This window comes from Thermobia domestica, chromosome 13 (assembly GCF_964235325.1).
Source record: "Thermobia domestica chromosome 13, izTheDome1.hap1.1, whole genome shotgun sequence".
NCBI lineage: Eukaryota > Metazoa > Arthropoda > Insecta > Zygentoma > Lepismatidae > Thermobia > Thermobia domestica.
In genome coordinates, this window is record NC_137466.1 from 150,246,251 (window position 1) to 150,261,068 (window position 14,818).

General features: G+C 35.4%; 1 protein-coding gene across 1 annotated transcript in view; it reads right to left on the minus strand.

Annotated features, from left to right (window-relative positions):
• The window catches only part of LOC145668636 (solute carrier family 7 member 14-like), a 765,309-nt gene extending 761,659 nt beyond the window's left edge, over window positions 1-3,650 (minus strand). The window contains exon 1 of the mRNA XM_081736680.1: window positions 3,055-3,650. The gene's annotated coding sequence lies outside the window, so the exon portion shown is untranslated. The remainder of the gene's footprint in view (window positions 1-3,054) is intronic.
• Between the last annotated feature and the right edge of the window lie 11,168 nt (window positions 3,651-14,818).

Consider the following 14,818-nt stretch of genomic DNA (forward strand, 5'->3'; position numbering starts at 1 on the left):
AGAATATGAAAAATATAGAAAATGAGTCAAGTTACTATATTAGAACAAAACGTTATAGTAATTATTTTCAATCCCTTTCGTATAGTGTCTAAATTAGAATGTCCATCAGCCGTGACGTCATAAACTACGCACGCAAGTTTCTGATATATAAGAAAAGGTTTGGAATACCTTGTTTGTTTATTTAATAGTATTTTGTAGATAATACCAGGGTCACTTTCTTATTTAAAAGTATATTGTAGATACTACTTGGTTTACTCTATACATTTTTATATTATTTTTTAATTGTCTTTAAGCTATTCATTATTTTTTTTTAAAAAAAGAAGGTTGGATTGAGCTCAGGTAAGAGTCTTAAGACAAAGACGAGGGAAGTTTTTTTCTTGTTATATATTAAAATTGAACTGCACGAAATGATCAGTTGGTTGGAGGTTAACGTATCTTTCCAACATCAAGGTCGCGGAACCTATATAGGATCTAAGCCTTTGGTGATGGGAACCAAACCATCACTCAGGGTTTTATATCCAAGCCAACAAGTACATTCGGTTAAAGCCAATGCAAATATTTAAAAAAATCAGAAAGGAAATCTAACTTTCGATATCTGCTGAGAATATGGCCTTGCTAACGGCAATTTCGAGACGTCATAATCTTTACGCAGGACAATGATATTAATCAGGATCACTGAATGGGACTTATAATATTATACTATTAGTACGTCCATCAAACCGCTGCTCTAGACAATAACCCTGGAAAGAAAGCAAACTTTCTTCTTTCTTTTGAAATAGACAGTTAGAGCGAGTATATTGGTCAATTTTATTAATAGAGTCAATCCGTTACCATCTTTACGGAGAACGATGGCTATTCTTATCCTGTTTTACATATATATATATATATATATATATATATATATATATATATATATATATATATATATATATATATATATATATATATATATATCCTAACTTGTATGCAACCTGTAACAGCAATATACATATTGGGATGCCTGTGATATAAGGATACAGAATCCCGGATCCTCTTTTGCTACCTTTTGGTAGATTTTAATATTTATTAACAATATTTTAAATGTAGTTGGAAGTTATATTTTATATCAGGTACGTAGCCAGATCACTAGCACCGAAGGGGATATAATATTCTTAATTGCTTACCTTTTAAAGATCATTTTTATCTAAAGAAACAACTGAAAGTTTTAGATAGGCTGGAGGCGGTCTCAATGACGGTTCCAGGTACAATGGGTCTACTAATTTGGATTTCAAGACGGGACCACTCTAGTGCAAATAAAGAGCGCTATGGGTACGAAACAATGTTGGAAATGTTATAGAAATTCGCTTGCTAATTTACCAATAAATATGATTCAAAGAAATTGGAAAGAGTGATACTAGATAAAAATGCCGTGTCGGCCATAAAATAGTTCTATATTTTGTCAAACCCGTTTGATGAAATGAAGACGAAAACCATGAAAAAGAAGTACAAATAATCTTTAAAAAATAAAAACATTGACGGCGCGATAGGGGACAAAGTGGATCTCTTGACCCCTGACTGTCCTTGCCCAGAAATGTTGAATTGCAATGTGAGTCAAATGATATAAAATTATCCTTTTCGGTATAAAAAGATTAAGTAGTTGCCACAAAATTTTCTCGACTTTTTCGCCTGCCCTAATAAAGAAATTAACGTTATTTAATACCGATATATGAATTACAAAAGATAATTAATATTATAACTCTTTATATTCTCGTGCAGCCACATAACAAACGTGGATTTTTTGCGGACATGATTTCTGCTGGAAAGCATGAAATTTTCGGTCTTAAACATCGTTAGTTGCTAATTGAATTGGTAACGACATCTTGTCTACAATATCATAAATAATGGTCTTGAGAGCCTATGAGATGACGACATATCATCACGTTGAACTTACGCAACATGCTTGACAGTAATCCTTTGTGGACTGTAGCGGTAAGTAGTTTTAAATGGATGACTTCAAGACATCCACATGAATTCGAAACAGTCAGTTAGTTAATTGCCTGTTATATAATTTATAGGTAAATATAGTTAAATCACAAGATTTTTTATTTTCTGCATTTTAACAGATTAACGTATCCCATCTTAACCTATCGATTCTCACGAGTATATTTTCTGCGAGTGGTCCTGAGTTCGAGACCCGGTGAAGTGCTCACCTCAAATACAAACTTTGGTAATGATTCAGATTTCACTTGAAGCAGTCCAGTCCCTTATAAGCTCGGTGTCAGTGCTCTCGACTTCGATGCGAGCGGTCCCGGGTTCGATTACCGGTGGGGGAACTCGGGCGAAAAAGTGTAAAAAAAAAACTTTTTCAGGACAGCCATCGTGAATAAGGTTTTCCTGAGTATTCCTCATTCACACCAGGCAAATGCCGGGGTGGTACCTAACTTATAGGTCCCAGGCCGCTTCCTTCCTTCCCCAATCTTTCTTCCTTCCTTTTCTCCGGATAGTATACTCGCCGAGGGACGTCTTCACTCATACGTGACGGGCTAAATGGCCATAGATGCCGAATGCCTAGATATCTAAATCCTAAATCCTCGGTGCCAGTGATGACGTCAGAGGAGGTTGGGGACACCACGCCCCCTAGTGGCTACATAATGTCCCCGACATGAATATAGGTCAAGTAACACAGTTTAATATTACCTTTTTCAGTATTAAAAAAAAAAGTTACTCCTCAAAATTTCTCTCTCTCCCCTCCGTTTGCCACCCCCACAAAGAAATTAAAGCTGGCGTCTGCACTGCTCGATGATGAACAGAGGACGTTAATCCCCGTTTATCTTACTGACAAATAAAATGATAAATAATACTACATTAAGGTAGAATCAACATGTTTCAAGAGTTCCTATAACGCTAAAGCTCCTGTACTAATAAGTCTTAGAACAGAGTTATGCTTCATTTAGAAATATATAAAGACACTAGAAACATTCACAGCGCATATAAATATTAGTAAACAGTTGCACTATTTCAAACATAAGCTACTATTAACTTCGCAAAAGTGTATACTTAAAAGGTTTCCCTTACCTTGCAGATATTGTTGATAGATTCCTCGGTTGAGTATTTCGCTGGCTACCACCTAGCGTATACCACCAAAAAGTATCACTGATATATTTTTTAAAAAATCACTGGACAGGAAATGTTTGATTTTAAAAAGTGAGTGTATTGGAAACGTATATACGGAGAAATCTATTTTTCTAACATGTAATATTTCGAAATATCATTCATATATTTATTGTATACGTTTCGTCTTATTTTATATTCACAATGTAAATATCAGTAACATATCTAACTAACTACACCATTTATGGTACATTAGTGCATTAGGAATTTCTACGACAAGAAATTAGAAAATAAAATAGTAATCACAATTCTTTTTCAAAAATATAATACGATCTTATAAAATACGCATATACACTGTTTTAATTTTCACACTTCTTCTACAAGTGGATATATAACTTACTGGTGACGACGGAAAAATTGAGGAAAATTTTCTAAACTAAAACATTGATCACTATCACTCCTTGAAAATTTCTTTTAGTAAGAGACGGTTGTCTAGAAACTTTTTTTCTTCTTGTTTTCCCGGTGTGTGAATTTGCCCGTCTGGAAACCTCCGAGGAAACCCACCACACTAGTTCAGAACCGCGAACTGAATGAAGAGATTGATATCGACCACATAGCGGCGCCACAATACGGTCTTCAACTGCAGCGCCATCCGACAAAAGCGTTTCGAAGTTCAATTTAAGGATATATAACTTCTTTCAGGATTGCCAGGTGAGAATAATTTCTTTTACCAGAAATCTTAGAGCAAACTTTCATTCTCTGTGTTTAATGACAGTGTTTTTAATGAATACTAACAGGAGTAAAAGTGGATCTGAAAAGATAGGGGGAAGCATGATGTCAGGCCGTCCCCAGTGTCGATCTTTGCCCATTGTATTTTTTTTTTTTTTGGAAAGTGGGGCGACACCACGGTTATTTTCTGGAAGCAGGGGGACGGTGTCCCCCCTCACTTTTACCCCTGAATACGAAGGTATTAATATTTTGAGATGTAACTCAATAAAACATACGGTGCAAACAAACAATAATCCATTGCTTATTGTATGAGGTGGAAGTTAAAGTTACGGAATAGAAGTTGCTATAGGAAAGTAGCACATTTCTAAAAAAAAGATCGGTTCAGAACAAAAAATCTAGACATGGCAAAATGCAAGATAGATAACTGCTGAGACAAATCTTTCAGTTTTCAACATTACAGAGTTTTCAACTCTTATTAAATTATCTCCCTTAAATGGATTCAATATAACCTCTTATTTCTGTCTGCTATCAAATATATGCACATTTCTGACTTTCTATGTTATAACTTCGAACTTCAAAACCAATGAAACTCACACTTGCATCCTGATCAGGAGCGCACGCAGATACAGTGTCGGATGTAGCCCTCGGGGTGTAGTCCTCCCATTTTTTGAGTTACAAAATTTATATATTCTTGAAAGTTTATAGTAAAGTTGCTTTTTATTCTTTATTGGAGAATTCTAGGATGATAATATTAATAGTGGTGAGTTGTATATTTATATTCAACATCAGTGGCGGATCTAGAAGGTAAAACTGGAGGGAGTAGTGAATTTATATCATGAGTATATCATGAGTTTACTATAAACTTTAAAAAAATATATAAATAATAGCTTATATTAGGTTTGTCACTTAAAAAACTGGGGGACCCAGGCCAACAGGCCCACATCCGCCACTGTTCAACATTTATTTTTTCCGACAATTTCTAATTTGAATGTTAATTACTACCTTTTTTTTTATCATATAAAGCGCAATGCCTTGTGACTAATCGTATCTGTACATACCTACAATTTATTAATTGCTAATTCGTATTTCATGTCTCACTGTAACTGGAGAAAAGGAAATATTCATTTTTTATTCCTAGTTATTGTTCAAGAACTGCCTAAATGGATTTCAAATGAAAATGATTTGTGTAGACTTATGACATACCTATCATATGACTTACTCCCAGTTTTTACTATCTAGATCCGCCACTCAGAAAATTTTGTTGAGAAGGGGGTCTAAAGTTTTTTTTTTATTATTGGAGGTAGATCCAACATACTTCCATCCATATAGAATTGAACGTGCACCATTGAATGTAGCATTTTCTATATTCTATATTTTCTATATTCTTACAAAATAATAGTAGAACTAAATTATTTTTATATGAAAAGAAAGAGTACAGATGGCCTAAGATAAAATTTTTAGGCTAAGTCAATAATTTACCTGATAAGTGCAGTTGTGTTTAGAAATTGTACAAATGTCTTTCGAGTTAACGAATATTTGGGGAGTCTGGACCCAGTGGACCACGGTGTGGGTACGCCCCTGATACTGGCCCATACTTGTGCAGGCCTAAGCCGGTGTGTTGTGGTCGAATGGCCTGAGGAGTTAGACTGACAATCGAGAAGCTAAGTCTATTATAGGATTCAGGCCCTTCGAAAGAACACGGGCGTTTCGAAGTATCCTCGAAACTTCTGTGTTCCTCTCCCTGTGATTCGTTTGAATTATGTAGAACACTATGTAAGGCAGTGCCCCTGTAGGAGCGAGTTTTGTTTTTTTAATTTTTTAAAAAGAAAGTGGTTTGATCGTGCGATTTTGGGGTACAGGATTCTGAATTCGATTTCTGTCGGGATTGGATTGAAATCTGAACACATTAAGGTACATCGAATTACATCTCAAACATTTGGTGTCAAGTGTCTGGCATACATAGCTGAAACATTAGCGTTTAATACTCGTTAGATCCATCTGAAAATGGCATCAAAACTGTCCTGTTATTCTGTACTCCGTTAATCCTTTAGTCTCACCTCAGTCCTATCTGCCATTGGACCAATTATTCGGCAGAATTGAAAAGACGATCAAAAGCATTGAAACGATAGTCACCCCCAGAGGAATATACGATCATTAAAAAAGTACACGGAACTACCATTGGTCTTGAAGGAATGGTGGTTGACTGTCATAAACTTTGTTATTAGTCTACCTGAACAGTGACACTATAAGTTCAATACACTATCAGAAAAAATCAACCAACGTTTTCGTTTAGTGAGAGATGAACTACAGATTCGACCTTGGTACAAAGTTATCTATCACAAAGAAGGAGAAAGGAGTGAGTAACATCATTTTCCATAACAATATGTTTACTACATTCCAGAAGATCAACCATTTATGGTTTAAGGAAGTTGATTATATTCTCCAAAGGTGTTTTGGACCCTCCTGGTATTCTGACCAATCAATTGAGTATTATAAGTCAGTTATATTTAATGAAACTATGCTTCAAGACCGAGATTAACATTCTGACAGCCAGTAACATCAAGATGAGACTGTAATAATGATAAGTTTTACATAAGGAATGAAAACAAATAAGCAAGGGACGAATATTATAAGATCGGAGTAGTCGTAAGGTTATGATGACGAGGTGAAGTGCATGAACGTCACATTTCACAGGGCAGTGTTGGTAGTCACAAATGAGGTTATCTTCTGTGTTAGGGTTACTCAACACTGATGTTCGACATGAGGAGGCCCTTGTTAGAATGATAGTCACTGTGCAAGCGATTTATAAACGTGATGATTGAATTCTAGTGGATGATATGATTGAAAGAAATGTTGATGCGGATGCTCTGGATGTTTCTGACTATAGATTGTAAGTAGATGCTTTAAAGGTAAGTCTGCGAACTATTATACGTTCAAATATTTTGCCTAACGTTGACGTCAGTTGAATTAGCCTGTATGATGCTGGGTCTGACTTTTCTTTATGTGCCTTAAGAAACACGAGGACCTTGGAAACCTTCCAATCGGGTGGGTAATAGCCGTTCGGAGAACGAAAGTATACAGCGACACCAAAATGTGGAATAAAAGAGCTGGACCTTTCTTAATGTGACAGTAAGTGATACGATCGAAGCCAGCCGCAGTGTTGTTTTTATGGCGTAGAACCTCGGTAATGTCTAGTGGAGTTATAGGTGCTGTCAAAGGATTCTGATCGTCCAGAGTATGATCAATATTTATTGTAGGTACCCATTATGAGGGTTGCTGTACTTCGCAACAAGTTGATAGAGATTGGACTCCTACAAACTGACATACATAGCAATTCACTTCCTTTGTGAGTCTCCTATTCTTTACTTGTGTGAGTAAGGAGACATGCACAGTAGGAACTAGGTTCATGGTCATAACAGAACTATGCGCTGAGTAGACAGCACAGGTACAGCTAGTCTATATATTAAAATGCTAGGTTTATACGTTTGTGTCCAATCCTTTCGATAATGAGATCGCGAAAATCACAAGTGCTAGATACGTGCCGTTTTCGCTGGTCGATTCCAAATTTTGTGTAAATTGTCCAGTTATAATTGAATATTTAAAAAAAAACGTGGCCGTTATTTCTTTATTACGTTTTTAGGGGTACCCTGGAAGTTCTGATTTTTTTTTAAAATTCATCATATCCTCTGAGTTATACATTCCAATAAAACATAGTTGTATATAGGGGTTGTATATCTCTCAACCGTTTGTTTCATGGTCAAATTATAACGAAAAACAAAGGATAACTATTTCTCCAGGCTAAGATGAATCTTCATTCTTTGGAGTGTTTTGGTCAATGAACATATATCATTGATATTATAATTAATTGTGTATGTAATGTATTTGCTTAATTACATGCATGCAAGAAGAAAGAAAACACTGATCATACATGAATTAGAAACTCCAACCGGAAGTAGGCTCAATCTTGCAAATGGTGAAAGATATTGAAAAAAATAGTCTCCCCTTTATGATATCCCTTGCCGATTTTCATGAATGCGTCCTTCAATTGTGTCCGTAAAGGAACATGTACAGATGTTAGGAGGAGTGACGAGAAGATTCACGCTCATATGTGAATGATGCGCTGAGTAGAGAGCGCAGGTTCAGCTAGTATACATGAAAAAGGTGTATATACAAAGAAGAAAGTTAAATTTAATTATTCATAAGATGTAGTGTATCATTGTTACAGCAAGGTACAGTAACCATTACCATATTCAGAGTGAAGTCAGTTGCGGCACATGAGGAATGACACATCAGTAAAATTTTATCGCTTTAAGCTAAAAGAAGAAAAATAACCTAATATCTCAATCCTTGTATACAATAATATTACGATAATTTGTTTTCTTCTCTTAGTTCGTTGCAAAAAACAGAAAAAAGTTTTTATGTATGTGGTTTCCCTCTAGAACAGCCATTAGTGTAACGTCTGCAAAGTTTTAGTATAAATTACTTTTTTGTTACATATTTTCACTGTTCGACGCTACATTAAACGTATCCTCGTTGCGTATAGGTGAAGTGTTAGTAGAGCAAAAATAACTCTTCCATGTTTTTCGTTATGCTCATCTTAATACATTTGTTTTTCTTTTTTCACTGCCAGTGACGCTACTGAATAATAATTCTCTGCTTCAGTAATAAGCTGAAAATTATAATGTTCGTATCATTTTCAGTATGTTTTAACATTGCTAAAGGGAACAAAGATTTTTCAGAATATATATTTTTGTAATACTATTTTTAACATTAAATATCACAGACCTTTGCTTGTATATATAAATAATTTCTATTTACATTTGAATAATATCGAACTAATTAAAGCAACGATGTTGTATTTCCAGGCTATACCAAATAAAATCCAAGAAATTAATTAAAAATATCAAACCCTAAGAGAAAATGCTGGTAGCCTCTCATGTCACATGGAAATATTTTGGCAGGAATAGAAGAGGAAAAGAAATAATTGAATTTTTAAATGCATAAAATGTGATTGTTTTTATATATTTATTTATTTAAAAATACCGTTGGATTTGCTTAAAAATATCAATAATATATTTTAAAATACACCATTTTCAAAGTAAAATAGTTATAGAGCAGCATAAATGGTTTGTTATCCAATCTAATACTTCTTTGCTACGTCATCCTTACAAAAACTAGTGGCTACTACCCGAGTACGTGCGCGGGATCCAGAGCCTAGTCGACATACTCGTGGAACGTAATATTTAAAGCTTTGCATTAAATGAAGCATTTTTTCCTTGGTGCACTTCACTGCCTTCCTGGCATACAACCCAATACAATAAGGTCTCGTAAATTCATTGTCAGATCCTGATGTACTCGTGTCATGTACTGATCTTGTAGAACTGTTGTGCACTTTCCACAGCTTCTACCATCCACACGCAAAACTTTTCCCCTTGAAACCGTACCTTCTAAAGCTAGAAAATGACATTTTTTTTATACGCCCATCATACCTGCATCCTTTCTGACATTTCGATCTGCTGTCAAGGCAATCAACAGCTCTGCAACGATCACAATCGCTCAGGTCCAGGGTTTCTGACACCTTGCTTGACTGGCGCCCCTTTTTGTGAACCTCGCATATTTTAGATATTTTCTCTTGAACCTTGAATACTTCATGTCCCTCTCATTGCCGCTCGATTTTAGATGTAGCATTGCATTTTAAAAATCTTCAATAATAATAATTCTCGCCAAATTAAAGTTATTTCTAGAAAAGCTTCTGCATAACATTTTAGTGATTTTTTTTACTAACTTTGTTCTGAATGAAACCACAATTCTCACTCAATAATTATTTTATGTTTCTATGGTATTTAGTTTATCGTATCTTTCTTACAATATTTATTGTAATTAGGAATTAGGAATTTTCGTAGTTTGCGCGTCCTTGCTTCATCTGAATTACTGACTTCGTAGCTGTCAGTAGTTCGCAACCCATTCGCTTTCCCCAAGGTTGGGAACCACTGCCGTAGATGAACTCTTTCCACCATCTTTCTATCCGACTGTTGACTTTCCACAACAGTATTGAACTGATAAAACGCTCTACTGTATTTTAATGTATCGTAGCTCACTATTGACCTTTATTGGTTTACTTATAACAATACATAGACGCAGTGCCGTGTTAACTAAACCTTTGGCAAAATATTCATTCACTAATTAATTTTACTTATAACTTTGGCCAAGGCCGGATTTAAAGGGGGAGGGTGCAAAAGTGGACGTGCACCCACCTTCGTTGTAAATATATACTACCTAAAGTGAGAAGCTAGCAGTGTAAATAACAATACTTTCCGAAAATTTCTGCTGTCATATTTCCATTTGGGCTTAAAGGAAAGTTTTGCAAAATCGATAGTTTAAGTCAATTTTCTAAAAGTTGAAAGAAAAGGATTCAACGAACAGACACTTAGCATTTCCAGAGCATTTCCTCATTCACACCACAGATGCCTAAAGGTCTTTTAAAAAAAATCAATCCAATTCAAATGTACTGGTAGTTATTGGCGCACCCCCCCTCCCGAAAATCCTGGATCAGACCCTTACTTTGGAACGGATAAGTAAAAAAGTTTTGCACTACCTTCAATGTGATCATTAGAGAGCGGAGTTTAAGGTGCAGCACCTTTTCAAAAAATGAAGTTGTTATAACAACCAAAGTTCAAAATATGTATTTCCGTGCATAAAATCAACTGAAATGAATGCATTTTGTTGCACCTTTTTAGCGAATTTGCACCTTTTTTGCTAGATTAATGATATTTCCCCATTTTTCACTTCTTTTAGCCTTCAGCACCTTTATTGTCAGTTTTCTCTCTTTTTTTATAAATTTAGACAGAACAATATGTTTTATTTTCAATCTAGTTTACATATAACATTCCATAAATTTAGACGCAATCTTGACGGATTTGCTAGGGATAAATTTGAACTGAATTTGCGAAACAATCGTGACATATGAACCTTTGCAATGCAAACTGAACTTCCTGTACGTGTGCTTCCAAGATACGTACCACTGGTTTCCGTTTATGTCGAGCGAAGTTTCTTCACACACAAGGATCTCCTGAGCCCCAAGCTACAGAAACTAATATTCAAGAACAGAAATGTTGTGCATTATCAAGTATAAGCAGTTTCTGAAGACCCAGTAGTATATAACGGTTTCTCAAGCCACAATATTGCTAAATTAAAGTTTTATTTTCTAAAAATACTGAGTTGGTTTTAACCACAAATTTATTACAAGAATGTTGAATGTTGTACAAGTTTGGGATTAAATAAAACAATTTTGCAATTTATGTCAAATGTTTAAAGCCAAGATTTTAACAATATTTCCTGGTTTAATGAATAAGGAATGTTTATGTAACTGTATACTATAGCACTTAATAAAGATATTCTATTAGCACAATTTTTTCCCACCTTTTTGAATGATTTTCAGCCCCTTTTATTCCCTTTTTCCTATCACATTTTTGCACCTTAAAATCCGGTCCCTAGTTATCATATTTGGGTTAGAGTAACAGATGGCGCTGTTTAGTGACGAAGAGAAACGTATTTTTAAAACATGTATTTTCTTACCATAACATTAACATTTTAGTACATAAATGGATAATTATAAAAGGATTGCACTAAGTGGTGAGATACATAGGGATATTTTTAAATAGAAACCTTATGAATGAAAATAAATGTGCAGTTTACTAGGAGTAGAAATACGGCTTAGTTATTTAAAATAGCATATCTACTGTAAACCAGTTAGTTAACTCGTCCACGCCCAGCGTCCCCTACAGGGAACACTGCTTTAAAGGCGTCTTCTTGTTCACGAATTGTCCACCTAGGGTTCTACTGAACCACAGTAGCACCAGCTACTTACCTATGTATGTTTGTACACACAAAAAAGTTTTGAAGTCGACGTATAGTACAAGGAAGAAGATGCCTTTAAAGTAGTGTCAAATGCAGATGACATTGCGCGTTAGCCGAGCCAGAACTTCTTACTTTATTGTTATTTACAACTTCCTTCCAGAAGGCATAAGAACCCCACTGAAGAACTTCTGATATAATAGATTAGCACAACTAGGGTATTATGAAGGTATTATTCACATTTGAGCTCAGTGGTACTGGAAAAGAGGTACATGCAAAATACAAGCGTGCATGTCAATGTTTTCAGGAAAGATACAATGGACAAGAAATAATATCACCTGCATAAAGGATTTCTGATGAGTAAAATACATATTACCTACATTTATGCAATACATTTTGTAAGTGAAGGGGGTAAAAGGGCGTACCTTGATTTTAATAATTTTACAGAACAGCGATTTAAAATGTCACGTTTGACATTACACTGTGCTATTCATTTTACGATACGCCATTTGCAGAAAGTTCATATATTCGATAATATAAATAATTCAGTTAGAGCTAATTTATTTTCATAGTTGATAGAGCAGGTTAAATAAGGATGGGTGGTGGCCAGAATTCAAAATCTCCTCTTAGGATTATGTCACTTTGCTCCTTCAGTTACGATTTGTAATGTATGTATAATGTTAATATTTAAGAATTCTACGGCGCGACATTTAGGTAAAAAGTAGGGTAATTTTAACTTAGGTGTGGGGACTTAGCCAAAATATTGTTGGGATCACTGGTTGAAAGATAGAGGATCTGTAACAAACATGAACTCAGTTAACCCAGAAAGAATATTGTTTTGGCAGCGCGTATACGACATTCTTGAGTCTATAAAGAAAATGGATGTGCTAAAACACTTTCAGAAGAAGAATTATCCAAACAGAACTATTTATTCTATCACCAACCGCTATGGAAAAGATCTGCCGGTGGAAGACAAGCCTAGAGAAGGACACCCCAGCAAATTGGGGGAGATGAAGTTAAGAATTGAAGAAAGTAACTGCGAACAGTCTCAGAGTTACCCAAAGGGTTTTGATACTTACGTTTGGGGTTACCAAGGCTGTATATAGTACAATCTGAAGCTCCAATGTTGTAAACGACTAAAAGAAACTAAATACAAAGACAAAAACTCGAATAAATACATAAAATATGTCTCAAACCGCCGCGACAGAAGCTTATGAACAATAAAATGACCATCATCATGGACAACAAGAAATAGCTACTTTGTTACAGAGCATTACTTGCTAAGTTACTGCAGATTCTATATTACTAGTTCTGCATCGGTATCAGGTAACACCAGATTTAAGCCTACGCAATATTTTCAAATGTGTCCTCGTCTGACCTGCCAATTCGTCAAAGGGTGTTTAAGAACTTTATGTTGGATCCATTGGCAGTGGCGTAATTAGTGTTTCTGCGCCCTGGATCGATCGATCATCGATTTACTCATGCCTGCCCCTGCCTCACGCATTTCAGCTGCTGCGTTGTTTGTGCAAACCTAAAGTATTAAGAAACCTAAAGTTTTTACTTATCCTAAGTTATCACTACATACTTAATATGAATTATGCTAATAGGAAATTAAATTAAAAATGGTTTAATGTACTTAAAACAATTTAATAAAAAATAATGATAATAATAAAACAAAATAATGATATAATAATAAGATGGTAATAGAAACTGACTTCTTTTATGGTAATCCTGGATTTTCTTGTGTTGAACAACATGGTTTTCCTCAATGCTGCCTCCAGAAAGGCGGAGATAAATACCTATTATGGAGCACTGCAATCCACATATCTTGTTAGCGAATCAATTATCGAAAAATGTCTCAAATTTATTTTTCTTACCTGCGTCCCCCCTGAAAAAATCCTGAATCCGTCCCGGTATCGGCTGTTGCCAATTAACTACAAATAGTCATGACGTACCTTTTGAAATGTCTTCAAATTTTCTTTGCATATTAGCAGTGTTCTTTTTTTTTTTTTTTTTTTTTTGCCCTTTTACTCTGCACCCTGGAGCAACTGCTCCACTAGCTCCATTGTAGTTACGCTATTGTACATTGGGCGTCCCAGCCATTGCTGTCAAGACGTACATCACCAGAGCAAAAAGAATATTTGCATCGATCATGCGAGCAGTCATTATAGGAGAAACATTGGATGACAAACCATTCGATTGGGTGACAAAGCATAGTATATGCGTTGTTTTAAAGGAGGTCAATCCCCAAACATATCCAAAGAGCCCAAGTTGTCAAAGATTTTTGGAGTAGATGGTATGGTCCAGGAAGATGGCTTCTAGGTCAAATCTGAGTGCCAATTGAAGTGTTTTATCCGGCAAAAGATAAAACCAATAGATGTCAAAGTTATCCAGAACATAATGGAAAGGGGCCCAGAAAGATTTCGACAAATTGAGGATGGTGGTGCCTTTTCAATTTTGTAATAACATTATCTTCTCCACGAGATAACCTAATTTCCATGTAGCGAGTTTTAAAAATAAGGATGAAATTAACTGATTTTTAGTTGATAATTTTGTGTTGTGTAGAAACTTTTACTCACCCGTTAATATATGTATAAGTATTCGACGCTAAGTCTTGCACCACTACGGAAAACGTCTGAATCGTTGAAAAGGCTGAAATTTTAAACGTTGTTACAGGCAGTTGTGCCCAACAAGGAGGTTCATAGCGCAAGTTTGGCACTGATAATTTTTTGGGGGGAGGGAGATTTTGTACTTTAAACCATTTTTAGGACTTAGGTGGGGTTTTCAAGAATAATATTTTAACAATGAAGTTTACTGAATATGGTCTGAAATTTTCGTTGTCTTGTTAGAGGAAGCCGTGCCTACACCAGGAATTACTATCAACTTCTACACAGAGAAAACTCCGTTCTGCAGACAGCGGTATATTGTACAAATATACGGTATCCTCTTGCTCACTATAGAAATCAGTTCGGAACATACGTTATCCGTATGCTACATAGTCACTGCCCTTAGATGTTATATCATGCCGTTGCAGGATGTCTGACATCTAACAGTTTTCCGTATATCACATGCATATACTTTTGTTACCTTCGTCAACTATATGTTATATACGTCCATTTGTATGTGAGATCCTGACCGCCTACAT